General features: G+C 38.5%; 1 protein-coding gene and 1 pseudogene across 18 annotated transcripts in view; both read left to right on the plus strand.

The window, feature by feature from the left end:
* The window catches only part of TENM3 (teneurin transmembrane protein 3), a 1,046,942-nt gene that overhangs the window by 785,077 nt on the left and 236,759 nt on the right, over positions 1-25,106 (plus strand). The gene's annotated exons all lie outside the window — the stretch shown is intronic.
* On the plus strand, positions 13,442-13,554 carry LOC119624112 (U2 spliceosomal RNA; annotated as a pseudogene).

Here is a 25,106-nt window from a genome sequence, read left to right on the forward strand (position 1 = left end):
TATTTTCTGTTTATAGCAAGTCTTTCTTCTTAGTCAATCAAGTTTGTAACTTGTAATTATGTTGGGGCAACCAGTGTCACCTGGCACTGTCCAGAGAAAATCCATTGAGATCTGTAAGCCATTCTTATAAAATTCACATGCAAATAGCTTCTCAAGTCTTTCTTCTGTCAGTGTGGCCTTGTTCTAGCAGTAGGACTGAAGGCCATTGAATAGGAATGTCACAACGAATGCCTCTGCCGGGCACCAGAGCAAAATAGCTGCCAGTAGGCATGCCATGCTTTTTAGCTTCAGTGCGATTCCAGTTAGAAATCTTGAGAGGTTTCTTAGTGGCTGATGGGAGCTCACAAGTGGGTCAGAGGATCACATCCTGGCCGCCACGAAAAGTACACACTTTTTTTTCTTTCCTTCTGCCAAGACAAAAAAGCACTGACTTGCTGAAAAGAAAGAAGCAGAAGTGACTGCTGCTCATCTTCAGGCCAGCCTCCTATGTTTTCCTGCTTTGATGGCTTGGCGGAACCCTGGGCACATGTAAATATTTTATATTGGTTTAGGCTTCATTCCTCAGCATGGAGCCTGTTTCTGCTAGCTCATGGTGAACATTTCTGTGAAGTCACTCCTTCTTACCTCAAAATCCATGAAAATTTCATCTGTTGCCTCTCCTGGTATCAGAAAGCTGAAGTTTAACTCATGTAACTATTAGATATTTCATTTGTTTGTCAGATGGAATGTTTTGAATAGTTTTTTAATGTGTGTCTGGGGTTCTTTTTTTTCCCCCTTACTTGTTTGCTTTTTATGCATTCAGTGATTATTCACTAAAAGCCTGACAGTTGGCAAGATATTGATATGTTAGGTACTTTGAAGGAGTGTCCAGAAGAATGAAAGACGTAAATACCGTTAACTGTGTGTTTCGGTTAGGGAAAAATAGGGATTTCAAGAAAGTATAGTGTGGATGAAGTGTTAGGAGCTCTGATAATATCTGCCATTTCTCTGCTCTAGAATATCTTGTCTGGTTTCTCATCTTTCTCCTGTTTCATCCTTTTTGCATTCTCTCGTCATCCTGTGGAACTCTTACATAAATCAGTGTCGTTGGTGGTTTCTTGACTCAGTTTTCAAAAAGGCTAGCTCCTGCAGTCATTTCATCATGAACCACAATCTGTAATTGCAGGATCTAAACTCTTACTTTATAAATATCATTGCCCTCTCTTTCTCTTCTATGTAAGATCTCTCTCGTCTAGTTCAATCTTCTAATTACGTACTTTGAGGTCTTTTACCAATTGTTTGCACCAGCTACTTTATCTTTCTGTTTCATGCTCCATTACTCCCTAAACCAAATTCTGAGCTTCAGTCAAGTAAACTATTTATTTACCATTCGTAGAGCAGGCACTTTGCTTTCTCCTATTCCTTGGCCTCTGCACTTGCAAACGCTTTCCACTTGCACAAAGAATGCTCTCCTTCCTTCTTAACATGAAAATGTCTTCTGCCCTTGTTCAGAACTTCTCTGTGATACCGTCTGCATCATCTCATTGCCTCTAGTAATTCTACATTTTCCACGTGTGTTTAATTGTTTAATTGTGTTTAATTGAGTAGTTACTTAATGTGAATTTTCTCTCAGGTTTCTGTGGATACGTTCGTATCTCTGTCTGTGTGTTTTGTTGCATGCTGCAGCATGTTACGTTTCCAGGTACCCCCTACGGTGTCCTGTGAATGTGCACAAATGCAAACTGCAGTATATTTATATGTCCATGGAAGATGATGGATTCATCTTGCTGCTCACCGACTGCTGTTTTGGGAAGTGCATTGTTTGTAATCTTCCCAGTGATTTAACTATGTTTTTATTAAGCGAGGCCTTTAAAGCACCTGCCATTTGCTTTTGGCTGTTCTTTTTGAACAGGAGTAAAAATGCTCATAGTGCTTGGCAATTGAATGCTTACATATAGAAATTAGTCTGATATAAGCTTTTAGATAGTGATTTTTAAGTTCACATTTCAGGCAAGTATTCAGGTACCCGCACATCTCTTCTGTTTACCAAAGGTGTACCCAGGAAGAGTCCGAAGAAACTGTTACTAACAGTTATTTGTGGAGTGCCCAGAGGCACAAGGCATTTGGCTGAATGCTGGGAATATAATAGTAGGCAAATTCAGAAAAGGGAGTTTATAAGTTAACAAGGCATATTAATAAAATGATCACACAAATAGATGTCAAGTCACCACTCAGGTCACTCAAGGAACTGGTACTTAAGCAGAGATTTGAAGGGTGAGCGGGACACACCTGGGGATGGAGGAAGGAGAGAAAGAAGGAAATACAGGTAAAGGGTAGAGCATATGCAGAAGTAGCAGGTGGGAGGATGACATATATGAGGAATTGGAAAAAGATGATTGTTGCTGGAACACAGAGCAAAGCAGCATAATGCAAAGGTGAGCTTTGTTTAAGGACTGGGATCTTCGGCCAGAAAGCAGTAAACAGTGCTGGGGGTAGAAGGATGTGACCACATTGCTGTTTTGCATTATTACCTTGGTTACAATATAGAGCAAATTGGAGACTACAGGGAGGTGGTGGTGGAATTGAAGACAAGTAGGTGGGTGTTGGAAGATATTTAGAAAATACTAATATAGCATGGATGTAAAAGCAAAGGAAAAGGAGGTTTCCAGGATGACAGCTACATTTATGATTTGCAGGAAAGGATGGTTGGTGGTACCATTTTCTGAAAGGGGGTTTGCTAACATAGAACAAGGTTTGGGGGCTGAGGAAAGATCCTTAGTTCTGTTGTGAACATTCTGAGGTTGAGACGTTTTGCAGCATTGAAGTGGAGATATCAAGCCATGACATCTATGGCTGAGTAGCTCGAGGGAAATGTCAAAGCTATGGATATCAATTTTATAAAGTCATCACTATATAGATGATAACTGACGCTGTAGGTATAGATGAGATTGCTTAAGAAAAAAAGCATAGAGTAGGAAGCGAGCCCTGAGTGATTCTGTATTTTAGTGACTTAGTAAAGGGACAAGAGCCTACAAAACAGACTGAGAAGGTCCAAGCAGAAGGGCATGGAGGAACTGCTGAGAGTTGAAGAGTGCAGAGTCCCTGCAGGCAAGAGAAGAGACCATTTAAAGAGGGACCTAATCAGTGGTGTAGAAAACCATCAAACATCAAGAAAGATGAAAAATAAAAATGCTCTGTTTGATTCATTTACGTGGAGAACGCTGAGGAGCTAGCAGTGACTTCTCTGGAGGGATGGAAGTGGAAACCAGAGTGGAATGGCTGCAGAGTGAACAAGAAGATAGAGACGGTGGGAATAGGGAACTCCTCCGAGAAGTCCAGTTATGAATAGGGATGAGAGGAATAACATGGTATCTGTATGTTCAGGGAATATCTTAATTTTTTTTTAATTATAGAGAATTGTGCGTGCTCAAGTGCTATTCAGATGTGGAAGGAAGATACTGGATGTGTAAACCAGGTTTGTTATCATCAACAAACCATAAGGATCATTCAGATGATGTTAAATTTTCCTACAGCATTAAAATTTCTCCTCTAAGCACAACTATTAACTTCATTCCTTCATTCAGCGAGTAGTTATTTTAACACTTTCTGTGTGTCATGCACTGTTCTAGGTTCTGGGAATATCATTGTGTATAGTATTTACTGAGATGGAGAAGATTCAGTGTGGGTGAGGTTGAATTTGGGGGAAAATGGAGAAGTTTGTTTTGGCCATATTAAGTTTGAGCTGTCTTCCAGACACCCACGTGGAGATGTCAGACTGCCGGAGAAGCTGACTGTAGAGTATGGCAGATGTGAGGACAGGGAACTTAGTGTCTTCACTGCTATATCCCCAGCGTCTGGAACACAGTGGGTGCTCAGTAAATATCTGAAGAATGAATTAATGAATAAGATAATACCTAATAAGTATGCAGCCTTTAATAATGATTTTGTAAAACCAAAAATATATAAATATAACGAAAACATTAGTGAAGGACTTTGACGATGAATCTAGTACGATAATAAGGAAGTTGTTCAGTGCCAAGACTCTTCTTATGGAAGGATGGTGTAGGCCTATAATGAGGCCAAGGCTTCTGTTCAGACATTATTTATTTTATGATTACTGTCATACAGTGAATAGGAATTCTCCGCTTAAAATGGATTTAAAAGATACGTTGTTCCCTAAGTGCAAGTGAGTAGAATCCCTAGATGAGAATAATATTGTGTAGAACACTTTAAACAGTGTTTAAGAAATATTTCAGGCCTGTGGTGGCTCATACCTGTAATCCCAGCCCTTTGGGAGGCTGAGGGGGCTAGATCACTTGAGCCCAGGAGTTCGAGACCAGCTTGGGCAACATGGTGAAACCCCATCTCTACTAAAAATACAAAAAATTAGCCAGGTGTGGTGGTTCACACCTGTAGTCTCAGTTACTTGGCAGTCTGAGGCGGGAGGATCACTTGAGCCTGGGAAGTGAGGCTGCAGTGAGCTGAGATCATGCCACTGTGCTCCAGCCTGGGCAACAGAGTGAGACTCTGCCTAAACAAACAAACAAAAAATTAAAGTAAGAAAGAAAGAAATATTTTAGCAGAATCGTAGGTATAGATCTGGATCCATGCTGTGTTGAAGAATTGAAGGCTAGTTTACTTAAATGAAATTTTAAAGCAAATCAAATTATAAACTTCTCAGGACAATCACTTCTCATAGCTGGTACACATCCTGAGTCAGTGTTGCATCTTGGCTGTTTAGAAGGTAGCAGTTATTCTGTTTAAACTTCAAAATATTTCTCTTGGTTGTGGAAATCGTTATTGATTATTAACCATAAAATATTGCATAATTTGACTTGAACACTCTTCCTAATACTCCTAGAGAACTTATCTCAATTGATACTCAGTTACTATGGGACACAATAAAGAAGAGAAAAGGATAAATCTAAGATTGACAAGAAAGTTTGATTTGAATTTAAACCTTTGTAACCTTAACCCTACTTGTAGCTTTTGTTCATTTTACCTTCTGGCCTCTGGCATTTCCTCCGCAAGTTATTATGAAGCCATGGTGCAGGAGTTGGTGGAGGGAGGAAGACGGAGTAAAATTCAAGATGTTGTATAGAACAACAAGAAATTGCTATCAGAGTATTTGTTTCCACCAAATAAAAATTTCACTTAAGGCCGGGCGCGGTGGCTCACGCCTGTAATCCAACACTTTGGGAGGCCGAGGCGGGTGGATCACCTGAGGTCGGGAGTTTGAGACCAGCCTGACCAACACGGAGAAAGCTGTCTCTACTAAAAATACAAAATTAGCTGGGCGTGGTCGCGCATGCCTGTAACCCCAGCTACTCGGGAGGCGGAGGCAGGAGAATCACTTGAACCCAGGAGGCGGAGATTGCGGTGAGCCGAGATCATGCCATTGCACTCCAACCTGGGCAACAAGAGTGAAACTCCATTCCAAAAACAAAAAATTGTTTTTCACTTTAAAAATATTTATCCAGTGATCCCATGTGTCTCACCAAGGAATGAGAAAACAGGCTGACAGAATGGCATCAGCAGTGTAGATTAAGCATCTACTTCATGTCAAGAAGTGGGCTAGGAATTGAGATAGCTTGGTAAAAAAAAAAAAGATGCATATACATACATGGCTTCTGCTCTCATAGAACTTAGTAATTTTGCTAAGGGCAGTGAAGAGGAACTGCGTGTGCTAACAGAGCTCCTAACAGAAGGAACTAACCTAGTTTGGAGGATCAGGGAGGATTTTCCTGAGGAATCAGTGTTTTGTCACATATGAAACATACATAGATCATTTCAGGTAGAGAGAGCAAGTGGTACTAAGGTTAGTATTTACTGAGCATTCAGTGTGTGCCTGGCACAGTTTTAAACACTTTCATTATGTTACTAAGGTAGATTGTATCACTAATCCCATTTTCCACATGGGAAAACTAAAACCGAGAGAGTTTACCTAACTTGCTCAAATTCAAGCAGTTGGTAAATGGTTCCCAGAATTCTAGCTCAGGAAGTCTAATTTCACAGCATAAATTCTTAATCTCTATTTTGGTTTTTTAAAAGCATGATGTTTTTGAAAAACTGAGGAACATCTAACATGACTTAACAGAGCAATATCATGTGCTATCTTATGGGTTTGCAATTTTGGACTTTATCCTAAGCTGTAGAAAGTGATTCTATGTGTGTGTGTATAGAAAACGAAATATTTTTGGACTTCCTTCATTTCCGTAAAGCCTCAAAATAGAGAGCAGAATGTTAGGAAATCTGTCATTTGTGCACGAGCATCTTTCAAAAACACAATCATCCAACAATATACTGAATTGATTTTTTTAAAATTATAGGATGGTGCAAACATTTTCCATCATGCCATTGGTCAAGGGAAAAAAGTTAGATGAATTCTATTGAATCCATGCTATTTTATAGGAATTTTGCTCGTAACTTAACATACATTATCTTATGTAGTATGTGTAATGAAGAGTAAGCTGTGTTTTCATACTACAGAGCTTATTACTAGCAATTCAGCACTTAGTATGATGGAGAAGATTAGAAACCAGATTTTAAATGCTAAAAGCCAACAGGCTCAATAGCAAAATCTGGTTTTGAGTAACATTTAATAAGCTATCATTAATAAAATAGTAACAACAGACCAGGCACAGTGGCTCATGGCTGTAATCCCACCATGTTGGGAGGCTGAAGTAGGAGGATAGCTTGAGGCCAGCAGTTCAAGACCAGCCTGGGTAACATAGCAAGTCCCCATGTCTACAAAGCTTTTTTTAAAAAGTGACCAAGGCATAGTGGCACACACCTGTAGTCCCAGCTACTTGGAAGGCCGAGGTGGGAGGATTGCTTGAGCCCAGGGGTTTGAGGCCTCCATGAGCTATGATCATGCCACCGCATTCCAGCCTGGGCGATACAGACTCTGTCTCTCAAAAAAAAAAAAAAAAAAAAAAAAAAAGTGGTAACAACCATATGTAGCAGTTTTCATTTATTGAGCACCTACTTCGTTTGAAGGTTATGATACCAAAGCCAGAACCAAGTATTTCATAACGAAGTCTCTTCCCCTTGTTTGTAAATTGAGTTTTTATTTTGTGCCTCACGTCATGCCAAGCGTTTTTGCTTATGTTTTTGGCACTAAAGTCATGTTCATTGAAACTGTATCTCTGGACATGCTTTGAGTTCTGGCTGTAGGAGAATTCTTTAGCAGAGGATTTTTCCTTTGTGTCTGCCAAGTACCTGAGGCACAGCTTACCTGGGACACTTTATTCCTCTGCTTGAGGTTTTCAGACACAGGTAATGTAAATGTAGTGGGCAAACCCGTTTGAGGGCTACCTCTTGGTTACAAATTCTTGAAGGAGATGTTTTTCTTTCTCTTATCTAGAGCCAGGGTCAAGGCAGGCAGGTTTCTTTGTGTCACTTTATACAGGGGAGGTTTATTATAGTTTCCCTCTACTGAGAGTGCAATTCTTTGGGAGCCTTGCTTTATGGAAGGGTTTTTATTAAACTCTCTACTTTCAAAGGGACAAGCCCTGGGCTTTATCTTCACCCCAGAGTTCCATGGACTCTTTAATGATGAAGCTCGAGGTCAAGTTTTGGATTCACCTTGTTTTTGGCCTCTTAGTATACTTTACTTTCTTACAAAGTCAGTGATATGTGTAAAAATAATTCTCTAAAATTTTTTCATCCTTTATTTAATGTTAGCAGGAGAGTTGTTCAGGTGTCTACTTTCCGTATCACTGTAAATGGAAGTTTAAACTTTTGACTACACATTAAGCTGTTGAATCCTCGCAACAATCCTGGTGGTAGATGTGAAGAACACAAGGGTTAAAGAGGTTTGTATGACTCCTCTAAGATCATACAGCCAGTAAAAATTTGAAAAGGAGTTTGATCTCAAGCAGTCTAACTTTGGAAGCTATACCAAATGTTGGTGACATAACAAATCTAAACGAATTCGTTCCTAAACGAATCTAGCTTGTGATTGACCTGTATCATTCCTACTAGAAGGAACAGACACACCAGTAATGACTCAATGGATGCATGGATGCATGGATGGAGGGAAGGGAGGAAGGGAAGTGTCTCAACATAGAGACCAGGAGAAGAAATGGCACTACCAAGTGTATTTATTTGAACAAATTCAATAGGAGAAAGAAGAAAGGTTCTGTGTCTGGAGGTTCATGCAATTATTCTGCTGCATCTGGTAGGGTCATTGCTTCTATTTGGAGGTTACGTGTATCTTCAGAAAGTTTAGCTGTATTCCTGTTGTGGGTGTATGTTGATTTTTATCAGTGAAGTAATGTAATAAGAATGGGCAAGCACAAGGAGACCCGCATTCTACTTTTAATAACCTCTAACCTTGAACAGGTTACTGAGGCCTCATCTAGGCATCTGTTCCCTTATCTTTAAAAACAAAAGATCTTTAAAGTCTCATCTTTTTTTCACCAAAAAACTTAAGAAATTTGAGATAGAACATATATATACATATATATATATATATGTAATTTGTTGATACATGCTTTTCTGGTGGTATTCCATCTATAGAAAGGATAATTTTCCAGAAAAGTATATTTTATTTTTAGTTTGTATCAGCTACTCTATTTTAAGTGCTTTACATACTGTTGCTATAGAATAGTCGGTTACGAATCTTTATAAAAGTAATTTTCTTTATTAGGGCTTATTTTATTCTTTGGAATACCAATTCAGATAATATCATCAATATAATCCTTCTGGATTAAATAGAGGAAGGAGGTTGGTTGCCTTTTATTTTTATCTATAAGAACCAAAATATTATGTAGTGCCTTTTGCTTCAAGATGTTCAGTTGAGAATGTTTCAAAAAACTAAAATAAAGGGAAAGATAACATACTGTCAGTTTTCCTCTGAATGTTTCCTGACACTTAAATAAGTGAGTTATCAGATTTCAGTTTATAGTTTAGTAAGTTTATATAGCTAATAACAAATATTGTGTTCAGAAAGGTATATACATGTAAGTTGTTAGTTGATTGTACAGAAAGAGAGCAACACCCTGCCCCGCCCTGTTCTGTGTTTTCTTGCCTTTCCAATTTCTACTTGCGTTTCAAGTTCCAGCTCAACCTTCCCCTGCAAGGCATTCTCCTAGCTCCCTCTAGCACAACATTGTGGGTTTTTTTTTTTTTTTTTTTTTTTTTTGAGACTAAGCTTTGCTCTGTCACTAGGCTGGAGTGCAGTGGCGTGATCTTGGCTCACTGCAACCTCTGCCTCCTGGGCTCAAGCGATTCTCCTGCCTCAGCCTCTCGAGTAGCCAGGAATATAGGCGCCCACCACCATGCCTGGCTAATTTTTGTATTTTTAATAGAGACAGAGTTTCACCATGTTGGCCAGGCTGGTCTTGAACTCCTGACCTCAGGTGAGGATTACAGGCGGGAGCCACTGCGCCTGCATTGTGGATTTTTAAACAGGTAACCTCTCAGTCTCCTTAGCTCTCATGACTGTCAAATAAAAGTTGTTTTGCTCATGTTCTCCTTATCTCCTCACTTTTTAAACACAGGAATTAATGGAAAGAAGGAGACATTCGTTTAAGGAGAGAACCTGTGGGTCGGCTTGATGAATGATGAGTTTGTGAAAGTTAGGGACTTGGAGTCAAATATATGCCCACATTGTTAAAGACAGTGTCTTTCACTTAATGTATAACTAGTCTTCATCTAGGTGAATTTGAGCAAATCTCTTAATACCTCCTGGCATCAGTTTTCTTACCTGAGCAAGAGCTAGGGCAGATCAGGAACCATCAGCCAGCACATCAAAATCTTCAACGGTAGATACTGAAAACGTACACACTGGATCTCATTTAACTAAATTCCCCTTGGGGATTTACTTTTACTCCCCATCTCTGCAGAGATTAAAAGGTAAAGGAAAATTGCTTCTCCTGATAGAAAAAAAAGGTCATGGTTTTTAGTCAAGGTGATTTCTAAGATGCCATCTAGTTCTGAAATTACAGAGCTATGAGTCTATCATGTGAGTAAAATAAAATTGAGGGGAGAAAAGTTAAGACAACAAAATACCAGTTTATTTACTTGATATGTCCATTTGCCTGGAAAGACGTCTTTTTTGTTTGGAAGAACTCATTAATAGATGTATATTTTTGCACAGATGATATATCAACAAACTGTTGTTAGCATCTCTATATTATATCTTAAATATTTCCACTTGTCTTCAGCCCCGCTGCAACCACCCAGGTCTAAGCCGCTCTCCATCGCCTCTTGCCTGGACCTCTACAGTTGCCTCCTGCTTGGTTTCTAGCAGCCAGAATATGTTTTTAAATAAAAGCTGAATCTCAGTTCTCTCTTGTGCAGGACCTCTCCTGGCCTACCAGACCCTGCATAAGTTGGCCTTCGCCTCTCTTTCCAGTGTTGTCTTGTCTTGCCTTTACCTCTGCCCTTGGGCCTTCTCGTGGTTTTGGAACGTGCCAGTCTCCCTCCCCGGTGGTGTTACACAGTCAGTTCCCTCTTCCAGAAGACTCTGCCCCTCTCAACTGGTATGGCTTCTCTTTCTCTGTCTTTAGATCTCAGCTTAACATAGACCCACAGATAAACCTTCCCTCACTGCCCGATTTAGGTAGCCCACCTGTTTTACTCCATTTCTCTGTCCTGTTGCATCTTTTCATAGGAATTACAGTTGACCGTTGAGCAATTAGAGGGCTAGAGGTGCCACCCCGTCTACACACAGTCAAAATTCCTCATGTAACATTTGACTCCCCCAAAACTCAACCATGAATAGCCTACTATTGACCAGAAGCCTTACCGATCAACAGTCGATTAACACATATTTGATATGTTGTATGCATTATTTACTGTATTTTTGCAGTAAAGGAAACTAGAGAAGGGACAATGTTAGTAAGACAATCACAAGGAAGAGAAAATATTCTTACCGTTCATTAATTGGAAGTGGGTCATCACAAAGGTCTTCATCCTTGTCATCTTCACGCTGAGCAGGCTGGCGAGGCGAGGGAACAGGAGGTTGGTCGTGCTGTCCCAGAGGTGGCATAGGAGGAAGAAAATCTGCATGGAAGTGCGTCTGCACAGTTCAAACCCTTGTTGTTGAAGGGCCAACTGTATGACTGCTTTGTTAGTTGTTTCCTTTTAATTTTTCTTTCTACAAAAATTGACAGCAGGGGCCGTGTCTATTTGGTTTAACACTGTAACATTCCAAGCACACAGCAAGTAAGTGCTCTACAAATATTTGTTGAATCCTTGACTCAATTACACATTTACCATTTTTTGTTTGTTTGTTTGTTTGTTTGTTTGGAGTCAGGGATTGCTCTGTCCAGACTGGAGTGTTGTGGTACAATTATGGCTCACTGAAGCCTCAACTTCCTGGGCTCGAGCGATCCTTCTGCCTCGGCCTCCCAAAGTGCTGGGAGTACAGGCATGAGCCACTGTGCCTGGCTGACATTTATCTTTTTATCTGTCTTTTACTTCAGTTAATTAAAGTAAGTTTTATTCTCTGAAAACCGACAAGCTTTTGAAAATAGTCCAAGCAACTGAAAATAGTCTGGAAATGTGCAAAGAAATAGGGAATCCTACCAGAGATTTAATTTGTCTACAGATAATCCTGAAAGTGGACAAGTTATATATGGATAATAAAAAGCACGTCCAAGAGTTACCTGTTTTTTGAAAAGGTTCTATATATGCCCTGCTCTAATTAGCAGAGGTCGCTCAAAAGCTGTTCATACTGAAATCTATGTATATCTGAATGCACATGATTAAGTCTTTAATTGTAGGTTTGCAACATGTTTGTAGAATCTGATCGGTATGTTAACTGCTGAATTAATCCTGTTTTCTAAATCTTCAATATGCTTATTTTTACAAAAGAAATATCTCCTCTTCTATCTCTAGATGCACCTCACGTGATTACTTCTCATGAGTAAGCAAAGATCTTGACCTGTAGCTTCTTACATCTGCCTATTTGTTTAGCAGAACAGAGAATTACGGTAAAACAGAGGAATGGTACAGGCGTTTGTGTTTGCTTTACAAACACATCTCCCATCTTAGTACAAAACACGCTGCAAACTCTTAATTTTAGATCTTCTTAGGTTTGTTGTAAATAGAAAATAGAGTATAATGTTTTCTAGATTTATTTCTAAACTACATTACGGTTACTTTTCTCATTGTGCTTTTCAGATATTTGAGAAATTATTTATATGCTGTCATGAATATGAATTCATTATTATTAAATGTTAATGAATAATTTTGCTTCAAAATAAAATAGTGAGCCTGTACACTTTCACTTGTATAACGTTCTAGCCCATATTTTAATTTTTCAGTTTTTCCCTTTGTTTTCTTTCATGTCAGCTTCTTCATCTGGTCCATCAGTTGTTGAACGTGTTACGTCACCTCCGCCCCATCCCATCTTCATGACAGTCAGGGAAGATTGCTCAGTGCTAGTTTCATCCAGGCCATTTTGTGGCCAAATGCTAAGCACACTACCAGCTCTATCCAATGCTCACTGGTGCAGTTTCCATGTGAGTCCAACCCTACAGAAAGAAGATGACAGCTTTTGGTTTTCATAGTTTGACTAAACTATCTTTTCGCATCATGTAAGGAACCAAAATCATATTTTAAACTTGCTCCTTGATAGCTCCTTATTTAAAAATTTCTGGGAATATTTTATCGCTATAGCTATTAAGGCATGGAGAAGAAATAAATGCTTTATTGTAGCCACAGAAATGGTTTTCTTTTTCTAACCCAATCATTTGCCATCTCTGAAAAAAAATTCCCAGACCAGGCATGATGACTCATGCCTCGAGTCCCAGCACTTTGGGAGGTCAAGGTGGGAGGATCAGTTAAGCCCGGTAATTTGAGGCCAGCCTGGACAACATAGTGAGACCCCATCCCTGCAAAAGTAAAATATAAAAAAATTAGCCAAGCCTGGTAGTGTACACCTGTAGTCCCAGCTACTTGGGAGGCTCAGGTGGAAAGGATCCTGTGGGCCCAGAAGGTGGAGGGTGCAGTGATCTATGATCATACTACTGAGCTCCAGCCTGGGCAACACAGCGAGACCCTGTCTCAAAAAATAAAATATTCCCTTCTCATCTCTGATCAGAATAGAAAAAGACCGACTGTGACTCATATTCAGAACTTCTCCAATCCAAACCCAGCTTTTCCTCATTTTATGAAAATATGAGCCGCCTTCAGTTGTACAATGTTCACAGTAAACACACAGTTTTAGGAACTTGAAGAATGTCCATCTGTAGAACCCAGACTCTTAACTCCAACACAGATCTTGTTAAAGCTTTGGAGTGGAAAGCAAGGAGTGCACACCCTGCCTCTGCAACTCTCCCTGGGGAAGGGAGTGCTTCCATGACCCCAAGGCCGGGTGAGCCTGTTGGTTCTGGCGTTCATTGGTTAGTCACCTGATGGAGGTGTTCTACTCCATAGGTGGCAAGCGTGTGGGACATTTGTTAACACTCCCAGCTCCAATACTTACAACAGACATCAATAATGGATCACCGCTTCTCGGCCTTTTGGCTAAGATCAAGTGTAGTGTCTGTTCTTACCAGTTCAATAATGGATCATGGCGGTGTTTCCTACTGAGTGCAAAGATAGTCTTGGGAACTTTCTTAACACAGCAGTCACTTTCAATTACCAACCTTGTTTTAAAAAAGAAGCACCAGCACTCCCTGAAATCATTCTCTGTTTTTCTTACTCTATTCTTATGCTATGCATCCCCTCTTCCCACCCTTCCCCATCCCCTACCATGGCAACTAGACTCTTATTTTTATGATTGCTTTATGATATTTTCTACAGAACCTGTCATTTACTTTTACCAAATGGAAAACAGAGATGATGTGGTTTTTTTCTGTCTTACTTGGCAGTTCAGCAGTAACTTAACTAAGTGAGCAGTAGCCTTTTTAAGGTAAGATCGAATTTGAAAGTCTGTCCCAGATATCATTCTAATGTGTCCAGTGACACTGCAGAAAATTTAACTTTCCCCGGAACTGTGTATTATTCTGGGACGTGTGCATGTGTGCATGCTTATGTACATGCTGCTAGATGTTACAGTCAAGTAAAATGTCAGCACAGTAATTACAGACCAAAAAAGTTCACTTCAAAGAATTAATACTGTTCAAAGGAAAATTCACGATTCGGAAACTCACAAATTTAAAACCAAAGCATTTTATGTTCGTTCCTTTCCATTAAAAGCTGGGTGGAGTAGTTACCGCTCTAAGATGAAGTCTGTCATCGCATCAGAAGCCCTCTGGATAGGAAAGAGTGTGTTGTTGGAGTTTTCCAGCCCGTCTTTATGGGATTTCAGAACTCTTTAAGCGCTTAGCTTCTGGTGTTTTTGGGATTAGGAATGTGCGTTCTTGTAGAGAATTGGAAGGCAAATGTTAGGCTTGTCAGCATCTGAGGACCACAGAAGCAGCCCGCCCATTGTTCGAGTCACGCTTCCAAGGCCCAGCACTTTTCACTGAGGAGCCTGATTTTGAAGTGTTTTCTTTGCTTAATTTTCTCCACCTTTGAGATCCTTTCAGAAGTATTTTCTTTCAAAATATCATGCATTCTTCTTTAGAAGAATAGGTCTTTCTAATAAGACAAAGAAACATAGGATACTTGTAATCTGTTGAGTATGGCTAAAAACATTAGGGCACTGAGGACAGATAGAATGAGCATTGTGGAAGAAGTTTTGCAGTCTCATTATAAATCAACTTTTTTTCTCTTTTTAATTTAGTCTGACTATACAGACCTATATCTAGGCAAGAAAATAAGAAATGTTGGGTTCATTTAGAAATTGCAATGGGTTTTTTCATATGTAATGGGAAATCAAAATGCAAATCCTTCTTTGGCATTACAATTATATATTGGACTATTGTGTAAGAAAATAATTGAAGGTCTAATAAAAATTCTGCTCAAAACCAATGTCTGTTATTTTATGGAGTTACTTTTTAAAAGTTAACCAAGATGACCGTAAAATTATGTAGAAATTTTATGTTTATAAAAAGTCAGCATAAAATGTTAACATGGGTTTCAGAACAGAAAATAGCAATTCCTAAAATAGCTCTTGTAGTCATATGTATGTATGTAAGTTGATTTATAAATTTAAATACAGGATTTAAGAATTAGAGTATACTTTGATTCACAAAATAAATGAAAAGTAGCTATTCTTACAGACCTATCTGTTGAGATGTAATCCACAGAATAATTACATATATTGGTTCACTGTGTGTCTCTCTGTTTATTAAGACTTAATACTAGGGTCACAGTTCCTGAAGCCACTCCTATTGTTTTTCTCAACTGCTCTAATAAGTCTTGTGTCCTTTCTCTCAGGTGGTAGCATCCTTTGCAGATGTTAATTTCAACATCTGGTGGACTCATCCTTAATTTTGTTCTGTGAAACCTTTTTCTGCCTTTCATTGTTAGCCTCTGAAGCTTGCTTAAAATATTTCTTTTTGGGTTTTCTGGGTGTTCATCACTAGAGACAAGTTATTAATGCTTCCAACACCAGGGATTTGTGGAGGATCTTCTATCACTGTGAATCTGTGCTCCCTTAAAGTGAACTATTTGAGGTTAAAATAGAAGATGTCTATTTTTTTAACCTCAATAGTTAATATAGTGTTTAACACAGAGTAGTCACTAAATGTTTGTTGAATGAAAACATGTCCTGAGGCACTGAGATTGGGAAGGGAAGATGTTATTTTCAACTTCTACCAGAGGGGTTAAGCAGTGCTTCAGGGAGTAAGCCAACTGGGAGATGATTTAGTTTCTGTTACAAAAAAAATCCTTAGCTGGGCGCAGTGGCTCACGGCTGTAATCCCAGCACTTGGGGAGGCTGAGATGGGTGGATCACTTAGGGTCAGGAGTTTGAGACCAGCCTGGTCAACACAGTGAAACCACCTTTGAGTTTTTTAGTCTCTACTAAAAATACAAAAATTAGCTGGGCATGGTGGTGCATGCCTATAAATCCTAGCTACTCAGGAGACTGAGGCAGGAGGATCCCTTGAACCCGGGAGGTAGACATTGCAGTGAGCTGAGATCACGCCACTGACTCCAGCCTGGGCGACAGAGTGAGACTCCATCTAAAAAAAAAAAAAAGAAACCTTATATGTATAATTGTCCCTTCATTGTCCATAGTAACACGAAGATGATGAAATTGTCCCTTTTTCACAGAGCTCTCAGCTAAAGTTTTCTCACTCCGATTTTTAGGTCCATACCTAGTGTTCAGTCCATGTTAATAAACATTTTTCATAGAAATATAACAGCAGCGGTGATAGGATAACTATATAAACTATGTGAAGAAATAAATACATGGTCAATTACGTGAATTTGCATGAAGAAATAACTTTTCAAACTGTGATAATTAGAAAAGTCCTGAATAAAGTGCAATGAATCTGTTATAAATTGTACAAAAGAGAGGGTTAATAATATAGGAATAAAATTAAAATTATAAGTATAATTTCATAAGATGCAACCAAGCCATCATTACTATTTTATCTGACTTAATATGACCCGCTGTTCATTATGCAGACCAGTGGAATTTGATACTTGTGTAGTAGTATTCTAAAGTTGCATCTTTTACTGTATTTAAAGTTAAATGGGCCATGCACAGTAGCTCACACCTGTAATCCCTGCACTTCAAGAGGCCAGGCTGGGAAGATCGCTTGAGGCCAGGTGTTTGAGACCACGCTTGGCAGCATAGTGAGATCCCCATCTCTACAAAAATTAATTAGCCAGGCCTGGTGGTGCATGCCTGTAAGTCCTAGCTACTCAGGAGGCTGAGGCAGGAGGATTTTTTGAGCCTGGGAGGTTGATGCTGCAGTGAGCTGTGATTGCATCATGACACCACTGCACTCCAGCCTGGGTGACAGAGCAAGACCCTGTCTCAGAAAAAAAAAAAAAAAAAAAAAAAAGTTACATGATAGTAACATTTGGAAATGACAGGACTGTTTATCAGCTTCGGGTCTGGCAGCAACTTTTCTAGAGTTAGCTTTTTTCTCCTTTCTCGTGGCATGACTTAATAACGTGCTGGGCATGGTGCCTCATTCTTGTAATCCCAGCACTTTGGGAGGCTGAGGCACTTGTGGCCAGGAGTTCGAGACTAGCTTGGGCAACGTAGCAGATGCCCTCCCCGCCACCATCTCTACAAAAGAAAAAAAGTTAACCCTTGATTTGCTTTCTAGTAGTGGGTGAGTTTGGAGTTCCAATGATTGTTAACCCATTAATTCTTCATTTATTGAAGATATCCTTATGTTTCACATGCTGCAAAGATGTACAAGACTTTGTTTCCTACTCTCCAGGATCTTTCAGACTAACTGTGATATTTAAACTATTGTATTTTGCATTAGTTGAACCTTTATCCGAATTCAGTTTTGCTGTACCATTCTGAAACTTGAAGAGTGTTCTGAGAGCTACCAAGCTAATTAAAGGATTAGAAAATGAGACTCGTGAAAAGAACTCAATAAGAATTGAATTATTTAACAGAAAGGAGAGAAAGCTAACGGGAGACACATTAATCATTTTTGAAGATGTAATGGATGATGACCATCTAGTTCTAGCGTTGGCCAAAGATGGGAAAGGAAAAAGTGGATTAAACTATAGAATGAGATATTAAGGTTAAACTTGAGAGTCTAAAAACACAGGAGTTATTTTAATATGGATCCTCTTAATGAATGTAGTCTTGACATTTTTAAAGGGTATTTTTAAATTACATAAAGTATTTTTTGTTTCCCCAAGTTAAATTGCAACTGAATTTAGAGATTAACAGAAAAAAGAGTGTTCAAGTTTCTCTGTCATCTTTCAGAAAGTTCTAGAGCTTGACTAGGGAGAAAGCGAACACTTGGTTCCAGGACATGTGTGATACTGAATCAGTAAAAAGCAAATGGTCACAGCAAGGGCAGCCCTCTTGTAAGTATATCGGAATTTCTTTTATAATCTCAAATAGTTGTTTTGTTTTGCTTTTTTAGACAGGGTCTCACTGTGTTGCCCAGGCCATAGTGTAAGAGCTGTTCACAGGTGTGATCATGCATACTCCAGCCTTGAGCATCTGGGCTGAAGGCTTCCTCTTGCCTCAGCCTCCAGAGTAGCTGGGACTATAGGCAGGAGCCACCACACCCTGCTGTGCTTCTATAATCTTCATAAATCATTTAGAAAATTGAAACTCATTTACTAGAGATAAACTTAAGAGCATGATTAAAGTTGATTTTAGGGAGTTTCTTATTCCTTTGCTCGGTTGCGTATTGCTGTCTACTAAGAGTGAATGCCTCCTCTCGTTTAGATTTGAAAGGCATTCTTGCCGTTAGCATTCACAGCACTTTGTCAGACCACAACAGCTTGATAACTTGGGTTACTATCTAAACCTCCAAAGAAAATGGAGAGTTAGAGTCCATCTGCGTTGTGATTTAACTTTTCAAAGCCTCTGATTTTTAAGCCCTTTCACTTCAGGTGCCAAATTTTCTCAAAGCACGAGACCCCTTAACTCAATCTGTTCTCTCTGCCCAATGAACAATTTTATGTCCATTCCCTTACTATACAGCCACTGAAATCTAGTATTCAGTAATATACTTAGGAAGGTATCTCAGTTTTTTCTTCATGAAAACCTGTGCTGTGTTACTTGTGGCCAATCTCAGACACAAGTGTATGTACATACATAGAACCTGACAGAAATTTATTCCTTAGCTAAAAAAGGATAATAATTTCTTCTCCTTATGCTTAGAAACATTTTAAGTATAACAAAGGCTTTCTAATGACCAGCCGAGTTTTATCTCCTCTTCATCCTTCATCGAATTAATCTTTTCTTTCGTGTTTTTATTTCTCAGTTGCAGTGCCAAAGCTCTATTTGTACTGTTCTTCTAATATAGGAAAAATGCATGCTTGCTCGGTTTAACTATTCCAACTTCTGCCGAGTGATAATTAACTGACCTCAGCCCATCTGACCACTGACTTGCCAAAATCAGGTTTTATAGTGTGATTGAACAATTAGTTGAACTGTATTATCCTTGTAATTCATATTTTACCAAGAATTACAGTTTTCTACATGATAGTAATGTAAATGCATCAGGAAAAGAGGGAATTGAAACTTTTATTGGGTGCCTACTTTGAGCAAGCCTGTGTGCCAGGCAATTCATGTGTGTGTATTCATATGTGTGTGTGCGTGTGAGTGTGTGTGTGATATTTAATTTAATGTTCATAGTCTTGAGGCTTTGTTATCATTAACCTTGTTTTACAGATGAAGAATATGTAGCATGGGGAGGTTAAATAACTTGCCCAAGATTTTAGGATTACTAAGTGGCAGTTCAAATGCTCATTTACTTAAAAGCCATAGAGAAAAAAAATAATCGAAAGAAATCTGAAACAAAGCCCATGTCATCATAATCAAGAGTACTTGGAAGAGAGGGGGCAGTGTCTAATTTGTCTTTTTGCAGCTTTGATTTTCTGTTTCTACTTCTGTCCGTTTCCTTTTAAGCTTTTTTTTCTCCCTTTCGCATGATGTACGTTTCTCTAAAGCCAGAGTAGTGAGCAGCTTGAAAGGTTAAGGAAAAGAGGGGCTAGGGAGGTGGAACTATTGTGGTCTCTTTATTTTTCGTGCCTCAAGCGTACAATGTAGTAATATTCCTCGTCTTCCAAAAAAAGAAATCAGTGAATGTGGTTCCTTACTTAGCTCACATTAATGGCCATGTGAGTGCATGCTGAAAATGTATAGTGAGGAAAGTAAGGACATAATTAACATAACAAACCATTCTAATAGAATTAGTCTCTGACTGAAGGAGACAAGCGATTCCAAATCATTCTGTATTGTTCAGTACGTTTTTTTAAACATGAGGCATAAATTTAACTGTGTGTTGCAACCAGTGATAAACTATCATAGAGGTTTGGGTTTTTTAAAATCAAGAAATATTGTTTGAATCTTGCGCCTCCATTAACTGTAATACTATGTAAGTCTCACTGAAAATATTATGCTTATATGGTAGACATTATGTTAGTATAAGTCTGAAAAAAAATTAGTTGCCTAGAAGTAGCAGTGGATGCTTTAAGAATTTTTTTCAATATATTTAAACAAAAAGATTATTTGTATGGTTTGGGGCCTACACAGTGATTTGGGGCCTAAAATACATTTAAAACTACAACATTAGAGATGAAATTTTGGCCTGGTTCAGACAGGTGCTCTGTAAATGAGCACTGAATGAATGTGCTAGTAACTAAACAGTCTTACAAATAAATACCATGGCAAGGAGGACTCAGTACATCAAGAAAACCAAATGCACATATTAACTTAAATGCATTTATATGGGTTTTAAATTGTTGCTCTTCAAAATGCATTAATGTGTTTATTGATCTTGATTTTATGGTTTGTAAAATATGCTTTTTAAAATTTCCTGAAAATTAAAAATTTAAGTCATTAATCCACCATTAATCAGCTCAAGGTGACCAATTTACAAGTGTCTCCCCTTCCCACTCCCCTGTAGCCAGCACTTTGTTGAATTCATTTGAGAATTCAACAAACTCTCTGGAATTACTTTTTTTTTTCCTACAAACACTTAAGAGTTTCTCTAAAAGAATAACTTCCCAAGCTCTAATGCTTAATGCAGAAAGTCACAGTAGTACTTTATTTTTGTTTAGTCTGTTTTTCTGACCAAATATACCACCAACTTGAGTGTCATTGTCCCTAGCCCATTAGGAACAACAGAAGTTTTACCCCACTTCCCAGCTGTTTTCTTAGGAATGTAGAAATCTGGCTAGAAGGCACAGCAACCTCCCACCTTCCTAGTAGACCAAGGATTCCTATTGTCAGATGCAGTGGGCATGAAAGCAGCAATTTTACAGCACAAAAACTCCAATAACATTTACTTCGCTTGGCTGAGATTGAAATGCACACAGGCACTGCTCAGTCTTGGTTGCTTAAGCACCAGCTTCCCTTGGCTTTTTGCCACTCTGTGCATTTCAGAGACAAGTCCTTTCAGGAGAAGGCATTTTGCTTGTAACTTGCAGTGGAGTAAACAGACCATTCAGGCATAGTTTATTGCATTACAAACTCAACTATGCAAACTATCCCAAAATTGAATACAACAAAGTAATTAGTGAAATCATTTGATCATGAGAATTCACAAGGAGGAATTGTCCTATTTTAAAAATAAAATTTTTCTTTGCTAAAGAATTATTTAAAACTTTATATTTAGAGAATGGTAGCTCAGCTCTTAATTATAAGTTTTACTTACATAGTGAAGCTTAAGGTGACCAGTGTACAAGTGTCTTCCCCTTCCCACTCCCCTGTAGCCAGCACTTTGTTGAATTCATTTGGGAAATCGTAAGAGAGCACCCACATTACATTATAAAGCAAACACTGGAATGACGATGACCCACTCCTACGTAGACTGAAGTGCTGGCATATCAACCCCGTGTTACTATATAAAGAATAGGCAGGGAAAAGCATGCAAAAACATCTCAATAGCCTGACTCAGGCTGAACTAGGTAAAATATGCATACACATTGTGGATTCCCTAGAAGACAGGCAAGGGAAGGCAAGAGGGATGTACATTAGGTTACCCTAGAGGCAGTGTTCATCTAATCAAGAGTTCATTCATTCCTGCAGCCAGTTTTTAACATCGTACATCTAATGTGTACTAAAAACCAGTTGCTAAATATTGTTACCAGACATTTTCTTCTACAAGATTGTCCCAGGTTCTGTATTTGTTTTTTTGTGGGGCTTTTTTCGGAGAACTTTAAAACAAAATTATAAAATCTCATGTAAAATCAAAATTAAATGACTTTTTCTACTCAGCATCGTATCTAATTATTATCTGTTTATAAACCAATCCTGTTCATACCGGTCAGAGCAAACTGCAGATTTCAAAAGGATATTATCGAAAGTGTACACAATGGTTAGCGCATTTGTTAACTGGGACCCTGTTTATTGTTCCTGTCCGACTCAAATCTCTCGTGTGTGTGAACTAAGTACTCGGAACTTCGTTAAAATCGTTATTGTCTGTAAATTGTGATGTACTTGAATTTCTGCAATTGTGTTTATTTTTCACATTTTGTTCAATAAACCAGGGCTCAGCTCTTAACATTTTCAAATACTCGTTTTGTTTTTAAAAAGGACAGGGCCCTTATTTGAGCTAACAGAGGAGCCCTCATTTCTAAGGAGCCCTAAGCAAGACCCTATCATTCCATGTGCTAATGGTCTTTCTTATTGCTGAATTTGGCCCTTGCTCTGTTGGTGGAATCTACATACAGTCTCTAGCCAGTGATGCTTAAAGAGAAGCCACAGAGTCCAACATTTTGGAGTTGAAGTTCAAACCACGCAGTCTCCCTTTCTGCCTCCCACAGATTCTCATCTGTGCTCTCTCCCCAGCCTCCAGCTGCTGCGCTGTCGCCAGCCCAGCTGAGATTCAGAACCACTTCTGGTGTGATTCTGTACCTCAGGTACCCTTTATGTGCCTCAGAAACCCTTTTCCCTAGATGGCTCTACCATTCATACATGTTTACACTGATTTCCTTCTGAGTAAATATATAGAACTATCAAAATGTCTAACCTGCCCGTTGCTCAGTTGCAGTCCTAGTTTACTTCCTGCTTGATCTGATTGATTTCGTTTCTTTGGAGTATTAGAAAGAGAGAGAACTTGCAGAGAGGCGTAGTAGGCTTTGCCCGATACCTTCTGCTTTCATCTACAGCTGCGAACCGATTTCCCTTCCCTTGAATGCATGAAGGAAGAGTTTAAATGGCATCTGAGGTAATGGTGAGTTTCTGGGTTACTTTGCAGTAGTTTGCCTCGGTGGAGTGCACAAGAGGAAAGAATGGGAATGGCCCTGCCCTGCCGGTGCATGCCTGTAGCGAAAACGCGTCCGAAAACAAGTGATGCACTCCTAATGATGTGTGCTTTTGGTTCTTTGAATGTGCACAGCATCTCCATCAGGTTTTTACAGCTGGACTCTAGCTGTAATTGCTACTGGGATGAGATGCACAACATGGGGTGTTGAAGCTAAGTACTTGTAGTGTTTTAGTGGCCAAAAATATATGGCATGGTAGGAGCATCAGGCTTCATGAAATTCACACTTGTATATCTTCATGTTCCTCACCCATTTCTGACATGCCGCTGATTTGCCAGCAGGCTTACTCTAGATGAAGGGGATAAAAATGGCAAAGCTGAAAGATGTTGTTTCTTAAAAGATACTGTATATCAGTTGAGTAAGAGGAAGTAGATTGGGGATGTAAACGCATAAAAAGGCCTCTGTAGTCATTCTTCAGTGAAGACAATTGGTAGTAATCTCATCATTGCAACAAAACAAAAAAGATAACAGTTTTAATCTTATTATAGCACAAAATGGCATGCATTAAAGTATTTCTAATGTAAACAATAATTCTATATTTCTGTAGCATCAGCTCTCAGATCCCTTGTCCTGATTTGTCATTAGATATAAATCAGTTTTTATGCTTCTTCCAGAGAAGCTTTAAAGCCTAATGTTTCCTTATTGGAGATCTTATAATTCCAAAGAGGGTAAAATTGATAGTTACACTAGAGAAAAGTATCATATCCAAAATTATGATGTAAAAGAATAATCCAGATACCCATGCTGATCCACCCTCATGGTTATTTAAGGTATCATCAATGAGGCTTGGAATTTGATGCAGTTCTGTTGGCATCATAATTTTCCAGGATGTCAGCTGTGACCACTGAGTTTCCAACCCAGTTAAATTATTCTTTCACATTATTCTTTGCATTTTCTATTTTGTTCTTTCTTTTTTCTTTATTCCTCGGGATTATTTTTTTTTTAATCAATCCCCCTTGTATCCATCCAACCAAAATATTTTATAGTGCTTACGTTAACTTACATTTTAAAAGCAGTGTATGTTGTAGATATTAATTAATCCTGAGCACAATACAATGCTCAGGAGAGAATTATTTGAATTAAATTTGTCAGAAGTGGTATAATGCAAAGATTGCCCTAAAACTGCTGAAAGGAGTAATTTTCCTTGTTTCCATAGAAATGAGGAGTTCCTTATTCTTTGGTCCTTAGTCAGATCATACTACTTTTGTTTAATTACAATGAAATAGTAACCACTAATCAAAAGATTCTTTGTTCTATTTAGAATTCAAACTTTTGTTCTCCTGAACCTATTCACCTGCCTTTCTAAGATGACTTTCTAATGGCAAAACCAGAAAATGGCAACATGATCGCCTGATTTGAGAAGAAAAATGCTTACCTTATGCAAGTACCCTGTGATAAACTTTGAGATTTTCTATTGATTTTTTTAATGCCCAAGGTTTGTTGTATTCTTTTTATAACGTGTTTTCATTCCACGGTCATTTTAAGCTTTATTTCATTCACAGTTTCTTTACATCTCGTGCATTTATTGAAATTTAATTTGAGAAATGGAGAATTAAGAATCCTTACACGTTCTGTTGAGAGTAACTAGCCCTGTGGTTAATGGGTCCAAATGAATAGAATGAATGAGATCTAGTATTTGATTGTATAACAGAGTGACTGCAGTCAATAATAATTTAATTGTATGTTTTAAAATAATTGAGTATAATTGGATTGTTTATAACACAGAGAATAAATGCTTCAGATGATGGATAACCCATTTACCCTGATGTGATTATTACGCATTGTATCCCTGTATCAAACTATCTCATGTTCCCCACAAATATATAGACCTATTATGTACTCATGAAAATTAAAAATTTAAAAAAAATTTTTTTTTTTTTAAAAGAGTATCTCCACAACAGTACATCACACACACACACACACACACACACACACACACACACACACCCCTCTGAATCCTGGCAACATTGCAGTACACAGGAATATATTACTTGAATTGAAACTGCAAAAGTAGTTTAATGCAAACACACACTCCCACATAAATACACTTTTATTTATTAAAAGACAAGAAACTAAAAAACTGAAGTATGAATGCCAATTAGAATAATAATGTGTGTTTTACAATTTTTTCTCAAATTTCCTCTTTAACATTAACTCAAGAGTACATTCCATTCCCAAGGTGATTCAGCCATTTAATATTTCAAAACTTTCATTATTCCCTAGAGCTCAGTGCCCCCTCTGCTGCTTCTCCTACAAACAGTGATTTCCCAGTAATGCCAGCAGAAGCAACAGAGTGAAGCTAATGCAGTCACTCGGCTAGGGAAGAGAAGTTTTCAAGAGAGGCAAAGGCG

The sequence above is a fragment of the Chlorocebus sabaeus genome, chromosome 7, assembly GCF_047675955.1.
Source record: "Chlorocebus sabaeus isolate Y175 chromosome 7, mChlSab1.0.hap1, whole genome shotgun sequence".
In the NCBI taxonomy this organism is placed as follows: domain Eukaryota; kingdom Metazoa; phylum Chordata; class Mammalia; order Primates; family Cercopithecidae; genus Chlorocebus; species Chlorocebus sabaeus.